Raw genomic sequence first — 8,732 nt, forward strand, 5'->3', positions numbered from 1 at the left:
TGTCTTGGGCTAGGCCTGGGTCTGGGGATTCCAGGAATGGGGCAGAATTTCCTAGTTTGTGGCCTGGATGGGGGAGGTTTTGTGGAGCGTTCGGGGGGGGGTCCCAAGTGTGTGGAAGAGAGTCTCACCCACCCTGCATCTGGGCTCGGACTAGTAATAGGTGCCGCTGGTGCAGGGTAGCCAGAAACTCTCCCACACACTCACTGGACCTGGGTAGGACTGGGTCTGGGGATCCCGGAATGAGGCAGAATTTTCTGTTCAGTGGGCTGTGTGGGGGAGGTGCTTCGGAGTGGTGGGGGGTGTTCCAAGGGCATGGACGAGGGTCTCACCCACGCTGTGCCTGGGCTTGGAATAGCAGTAGGTCCCACAGGCCCAGGGTTGCGGGAAGCTGTCCCATGCACTCACAGGGCCTGGGCTATGACTGGGTCTGGGGGTTCCCGGAATGTAGCATAAATTCTTGATAGACAGGCGGAGTGGTGGAGGTGCTGTAAAGTGGTGATGGGCATCCCAAGGGGGTGGAAGAGGGTCTCCCTAATTTCTTTACTCTTATGTAAAACACTTTCTATTTCATATAATTTTCCTCTAGTTTCTGCATATGAGAGAAATCATGTAATATTTGATTTCCTTATCCTCGATTATTTCACTTAACATGATGGCCTCAGTTCTATTCATTTTTCCATAGATGACCAAATTTTATTCTTCTTATCGTAGAATAATATTCTACTATTCATATATACTTTACTTTTTGACCATTGATGGTTACTTAGCCTATTTTCATGGCTTAGCTATTATAATTTGAGATGTACTAAGCATGAGTCTTCATCTGTCACTGTACTATGCTGATATTAATTTTAAAAGAATATACTGAGGAGTAGTATAACTTGATCAAATTGTAATTCTATTTCTAATATTTAAGAAAATTCCATACTGATTACCATAATAGCTACAATGTTTACATTGCCACCAATTGTGTGAAACATTTCCTTTTTCTACACATTCACACCACCATTTATTATTTTTTGCATTCTGGATGACAATCACCTTAGTTTTGGATTATGGAATCTTAACCTAATTTTGATTTTGTTTTACTGTTTAATTTTATTTAATTTTTTTGTTATGTTTGAATACTGGGTACTGAACTTAGAGCCTTTTCACTAAGACATATCCCCAACTATTCTTTGTTCTTAAAGAGGAACTTGCTAAGTCTTTAAATTGGCTGGGCTGGGCTCAGACATTCAATCATTGTGCCTCAGCACAGAGTGGCACCACATTTGGCTCTCAGAATAGAATTGATCTGAATTTCCCTAATGGCTAAAGATGTTGAATTGTTTTTCATTCATACTTCTTTTTTAGAAAAGTGTCAATTGATCATATTGACTTGACTGGGTTAAGAAACTCCTAGAGAGGCAACTGAAAATGAGGGTACTATATTCAAAAATAGATTGATCCACTGATATTCATAGCTAAATATGCTGCTAGGAGGTGGGACCCAGCTGGAGAGCAGGGATCCAGCAGACGTGCTTTGGATGGTTTATCTCTTGCTGTCACTTTTACCTTATGATCTGCTTCCCAGCTGCCATGAATTGAGTAGCTATTCTCCTGCATGGCAGCCACCATTTATTCCTGCTAGTCAGGTGACTCCATGCTGAGATGGAGCTTAGCATCAGGATTTTTACACCATATGCCTCATGCTTGATCTCCAAGACCACAAAGGAAAGGATTAACATTGTAGAGAAACGATAACAATAGTAGTGATCTAGATATAGCAAGAGTGAAAAACCAAGAACCAGTTATGACATCCACAACCCTAGCAACAACCACTATGAAACCATAGGAAAGTACTGTAAACTAAAAATATTTTGAAAGATGATGATGAATACAATTGATTAAGGGATAAGAAAGTGGAAGGAGGAAAGTAAAAAATTAAGAAAAAGAGTCAAAAAAAGGAAACAAAAGAAAGCTAAAACAAGGGAAAAATATGATGCTTCCAGGTACAGTGGACCTTTAGTGCTAGTAAGGCTGTGGTAGGAAGATCACATGTCCCAGGTCAACCTGAGCAAGCCAGAGGAACATCTCAGAGGAAGAAAAGAAAATATTGGATGTGTAGCTCAGTAGCTGAACATTTCTGGATTTAGTTCACAAGCAAACACCCCCTCCACGTACATGTGCAAATCAAAGGCCAAAGAGAGAATAGAATAAAATGTATATACAATATAAAATCAATGAAATGAGAAAAGGATAAAATAAAATACAAATTTTTTAAGAGGGATGAAGAAAAAGAATGACAAGTAAAAAGTGAAAAGTAAAAAACAATAAATAAAATGGGTTGAACTTCTGACATTGCCAGTCCTACAGATAACCCACTACTATTATGGATTACTGGACTATATTGGATTATTTTGCTGAATTCACTCACCTACCATATTTAAATAGCAATGGAATACCCATCTCTGACAAAACTAAACAAAACTGGGGACACAAATGAAGGTCCATTTTGTATCTGTATATACAAAATAGTAAGGATAGATATATAGCTACTTTCTCTTAATTCAATGAGAAGAAAGATTTGTACTAATAGTGTTTGGACAAGATATCATGTCTGCATCTTTTAGTATGAATAAGCACTATGAAGACAACAATATGCAATGTATTAATTATTGAAACTGTCCTAATAAAAGGTTTTGAAACTATTTCATTACTATTTGTTTCTCAATAAAATTAATAAAAAATAAAATGGGTTACAAAAGAAGAAAATGTAGCAAGAAAGGAACAAGTATGAAGAGTAATAAAAATTATACAAAGAAAAATATGTATACATGTATGTGCACATGCGAAGAAAAACAGAAACAAAATCTTAATAATAAATGAAAGAATTGTCTCTACAGAGGAAGCAGACATGTGGCCAAGAGTGAATGTTCACTATGTCAATCTGCACTTCTGTCTGCATTTTCTTCTACCATGTAGTCCTTATGTTCAGCAACACTGTGAGTTAATTGTGCTTTTTCCTGCCTTGTTTTCTGGCTTCCAGCTAGATATATTTGGGCCAGCACTAGTTGAAGTGATTCACTAAGGACAAGGTTACACAACACAGTATGTTTCATTGGCTGAGGTTTACTCATACAAAATCCTTCAGTGGACTCCCAGGGAAGAACTGGTGCTGAGTTTCATTCGAGATTCTGGAGCCCACAAGAAGCCCAATGATTAGGGGAGATTGCTAATTGCCTTGGCTGGGGGCCTGCTGCAGGTCACACAAACCACTGAATGTGTTTCGGTCTCTCCACAGCTCAGAGCCCATATGCCTTTGTATACGTTTGCTCAGGTTCCAGACACTCCTCTATCAGCCACTGTAGTCACCAGTCTCAAAACACTAGGCAGAATCCTTCCTTCCTTCCTTCCTTCCTTCCTTCCTTCCTTCCTTCCTTCCTTCCTTCCTTCCTTCCTCCTTCACCTTTCCCCCTCCCGTTACTTCTCTTACTATAACCCCCTCTCTCTCTGTCTCCTCCACAGTACTTATTCACATCTCATCTTGTGGGTTCAGGGAGAAGGAAAGTGCAGAGGCTTATCTTTCCCTTAGCAGGAGGCTGAGATGTAACCTTCACAAGATGTCTCCCCACCATAGTTCTAATGTCCTGCACTGAGAAATGCAGAATATTTCTCACATACCCACCTTCTATGTAGCTCCCCAATCAGTTAAATGAAGAGTTCTTTTTTGCATTTGCTTATTCCAGCTCTGCTTTCATGCTATATTGTCAATTCTGAGTCCCTCTCTTTCCCTCTCTACCCCCCTTTCCCTCACTCCTGTGGTGCCAGGATGCCATTGCCTGTGCAGGTTCAGAGCAAGCATGTTTCTTCTAGTCCTCTGTTCTGATAACCTAGATCTCTAGATTTATTTTTCTCCACAAATGTATATCTGTGCTGTATTTAATTTCAAAACCTTATTTCCTATTCCCATCTTGCTAAGTAGTTTTTCTTCCCCAGCTGTTTCAATTCCAGGTTGTGAAGAGGTTATAAAGGGCTGCCTACATCTCCCCACTCTTTTTTGTAAACAAAGCCCGTCTTCACTTAACTATTTTTTGACTGCTTTGCCACAGCAGGCAAGTCCATCCTTTGCACAGAGTGCACTCCCCACAAAGGCTAAGCCTCTTACTATCTAATCTTTTACAGAAAGTCTTTGCCAACTTATGTTTTATACTAGCTTACCATTGCCCTTAATTCATATAAAGCCACCAAATGTTTTAAAGTGTTCACCTATGAGTATTTTTTGTTATATTTTGTTTACTCTCAATAAACATTCTAGAATTATTAAGATATTTGTGTTGTTTTATAAACATCACTTTCAGGCACTCTCACCAGAACTGCAATCATCACCCTCCACACTAACGTTTTGTGTATTTCATCAGGTTAAGCTGTCCACTTTTTTGTACCTTCAGTTTGGCCTCTCTCTGATTTTGCCTCTGTTAATTGAGAGCCACCAGTCATCCTGCTTCTGAGTGCATTAGAGTGGAACAAAGCCGGACTAGTCTGTTTTGACTGATTCTCCATAATTACATATTCATCTCAGAGGCTGTTTAAAGTGTAATCATTTTTAAGTCATTGCAATCTATTCCAATCATTTTTCTTGCTGTGAGGCATTTAAATTTTATTAATATGCAAAGCTACTGCTTCTGTGAGGAGGAAAAAACCTCTCCCATTTTATCTGTGTTTCAACATTTAGGTTTTATAATGTTGGGTTTTGGCTTATAATTTATTATATACAATATTAACTGTGCCACATGCACCAATGAGATTTATTCCTTTTTCCTGTCGGATAATTTTCTGTGTGTCTTTTTTCCTCTATGAAGCTTTATTTTTTTCTGTGAAATTTACTGAGAGCTAAAATTCCCAATTTAAGATATACTTTAGAACTGTAAATAAATAAACCTAAATAAATATATTTTCACAAAGGCACGTCTATATCATTATTTGATTTTTTAGCCAAACAGCCATACTTACAAAAATGATAATAGGGTTTGTTCTATATTATGCATATGCTTGGCATTAGTACTATAAGGTAATTAGGTGGATTGCCAACTGGTGGTCAACATGTAACAATTAGCTGAACTGGACTAGCATGATGCTGGATGTGGAAGGACCACCTGAGGATTGTTGCCAGCAGCATAAGAGGCAGAACTGGAATAGAGCTGCAAGAGGCTATTAGGGAAGGTGTTTGAAGAAGCTGTTGGGGAGCTGTTGGAAGCTACTTGTCTCTTGGGCTATTCTGCTAAGAGACCTTGTCATGCTGGTTTTCCTGGTGACCTTGGTTGTTCTTGTCAGATGAGGAGCTTGGAACCTTGTTGTCACTGAAGATGGCTGTGGTTTACTTCAGGAAGCTCTGGTCCTCACTTTAAGTGTTGCATCCTGTCTCCAGAGGGGAAGATCATTCATAGCTCAGGTTCCTAGAGAAGCCAAGTCACTTTGGCTTTTCTGATGGAAACTCAGCTTTCCTCAGCATCAGAGGACCTCAGGATCTCCCTGTTACTGCTCTAGATTCTGTTTTTGATGTTTTCACCTTTCACTCTATTTACACTTCCTATTGAGGTCATCCATACACATAGACATCCTACTTGTAATTCAAACCTGTCTCTGTCTATCTTCAAATGCTTTTCTTGATGATGACTGTATTTGTCAGCTTTCTCATGGCTAGACATAATATCTGATACTCCCAATTTTTTTTCTGTTAGAATGTTCTTTATTCATCTTGGTGCTGTGTAACTGAGGTCAGAACCAGACAGAGTGGAATCAGATAGAGGCATGAAACGTTCTGACTCCTAGTATTGTTAGCAGGCAAGAACACGCAGCCCCTTCTCCACCCTTTGTCTTACTGTAATCTCCTATAAAGCACCATGCAAGAATGCAGAATGCAAGAACACCAAGTCTGAGATTAAGCATTAGCTTTTCCCCTTAAAGATTCCAGCCACCTATTACAGAAACACGAATGGTTGAGACTTACAGCCAAATGAGACAGTCTCTAGAAGATTCTGATGTGACACTCCCAATTTAAAGGAGGAAAGTTTAATTTACCTCATGTTTTGTGGGGCAGTCGGTTCACTGTAAGCTGGCTCCAAGCCATAAACATTACCATGGAACTGTGTGGTGGAGCATAGCTCATTGAATCCAGGGAGCACAGAAGCTTAACAGCACAAGAGAGAAAGGAAGGGCCATATAGAGTATCACAACCACATATCTATGACGCATATAGACACACTAAGGATCATGCTCTACTAAATTGCTAGATTTTTTTTTTCCAGTACTGGGGATTGAACTCAGGACCTTGTACTTGCTAGGCAAGCACTTATTCTACTGAGCTATCTCTCTGGCCCAGCTAGACATTTTTTGATCCAATGAAGATATATCAAGATTAATGATCATGATGCCACTTGCACAGGGACTCATGAAACAGCTCTGGCTCAATGTTCTCAGCAACCACAGGTCAACAAGTTTCAAGTGAACTTACTCTCTCTTTCAAAACAATTTCTTTTTTATTTTTATTTTTATTTTTTCCATAATTTTATTCAGAAACAAATAGCAATGAGACAGTTTCAAATCAAATTGGTAGGACAGTTTCAATAACTAACACATTGCGTACTCTCTTCCTAGTGGTTAATTGCTGTACAAGATGCAGACATGACACCCAATTTACAAACATCATTAGAAAAAATTCCTCTGTTCATTAAGAGAATGTAACTATATATCTATCCTAACCACTTTGAATACACAGATAACAAATGGATATTCATCTGTATCCCCTTTTTTTGTTAAGTTCCATGATTTAAATATTATAGGTGTGTAAACTCAACAAAATATTTTATTTTATTTTTCACAGTTTCAATAACTAACACACTGTATATATTCTTCTTAGTGGTTCATTGCTGAACAAGATGCGGACTTGAGATCCTATTTACAAACACCATTAGAACAAATCATTCCATTCATTAAGAGAATGTAACTACGTATCTATGCTAACCACTTTTAATACACAGATACAAAATGGACATTCATCTGTATACCCCTTTCTTTCTAAGTTCCGTTATTTGAATATTATAGGTGTGTAAACTCAGCAAAATATTCTAAAAGAGTCCATTAGCCCATAATAGCAATGGGGCTTCTGTTTAACTGGCAATGTCAGAAATTATTGACCTGAGTCGCCCACAGCTCAACATAGCAGCATGGCTTTACTTCCTATAATTCATCTTCATACTTTTCTACTGGATGGTTAAGACCAAGGTAAAGCAGGACCTGTGCAACAAAAGTTGTAGCTTTTGGGTCTGAGAAGGTCAGAGAAATCCCCTCAGGAATTATCCTGAGATCCTGTACCTCAGATTGTAGAACCATTGTCAGTGTCAGCCATGTGGATGCTTGGCCAATGTGCTCTCTGTGAAAGCCTGAGAGAGTGTCTTCTCCCCATGTGACTCTCCTTAGGCCCACTCTATGTCATCGATCGCTTTCCTCTTTGGAACCATAATTTTCTTGATCAGAAAATTTGGGACACTACCGAGCTACATGAGGTTACAGTACAAGATATCATATGTCCTGAGTCTTAATTGACCTTAGAAGGTTAGGGCCAAAATGTTGGCTTTCCTTGTAGCCCTCCTTTTTTTTCTAATTTTGGTCTGCAAACTTAGGTTGTTAACCATCCAGAAGACAAGCTTATTGTTATTATCCAACGATTTTGGCTATTAAGCTTAACCTCACTATCTCACTGCATTTCAAACATCATAGGCATAATAAGGAAGAGGTATTTTTCATCAAGTATCGATATGTTGAACTTTAAGTCCCTACAGAATATGATAAAAAAACATTTAAAAGTTAGATTATATTTTAAAAATAGGTTAAAGAATTATATACTTCTCATGTTTGCACATAAGTCCAAAAATCTTACCATATACAACGTTGGAGCAAAAATGTCCCACAATGTTCCTTTTCCTGTCTCTTGCTTTCATTCACCACCTCCTTCTTATGAACATCCACCTACCAAAGAAACACCATAGCAGTATCTGGCATGTCATGACAAGCCGCCCATATTCAGAATACCAGAATGACAGGCACTCCAAACATGAAACTACTACTACAAATTACCATTTGCAGTGCAGTAGCTTAGTGCACAGGTATCAGTATATATAGTTAGTCAGGGTAAGAAACTTTCCAATTAACTGCTAGATTAAAAAATCTTAAGAAGATTCTCAGGATCATTGCCTTGCTCACCCTTTACATATAACTGTATGACTTGACATTGTCATGTTTCCTAGTTCTTCTCCTTTCCCTCTCTTGATTAGTCCTTGAGATGCTACTTTCATTTTACTAGTATTATATCTATCTATCTATATTTTTTCTTTGGAGTTCTTATACTAGGGTGATATTTACACATGTGTGTCTGTTTATTTCACTTATGAGTATATGTTCAAGTGGCATCCATTTCAATATAAAGGCTTGCAGTTTATCATTCTTAGTAGCTGAATAATACTCCGTGGTGTAAAAATAATACATCTTTCTCAACCATTCCTCAGGTGATGGGCATCTTGGTTGTTTCCAAGATTTGGCTATCACAAATTGTGATGCTATAAACATCGGCACACATATATCCCTATGATATAATGTTTTCAGATCCTCTGGGAAAATTCCCAGGAAAGGAATACTGGGTTAAAGGGGCTTTCCAGACCAACTTTTCTAAGGAGTCTCCATACTGATTTCCATAA

This window comes from Octodon degus, unplaced genomic scaffold, assembly GCF_000260255.1.
Source record: "Octodon degus isolate 3935 unplaced genomic scaffold, OctDeg1.0 scaffold00243, whole genome shotgun sequence".
Classification (NCBI taxonomy): Eukaryota; Metazoa; Chordata; class Mammalia; order Rodentia; family Octodontidae; genus Octodon; species Octodon degus.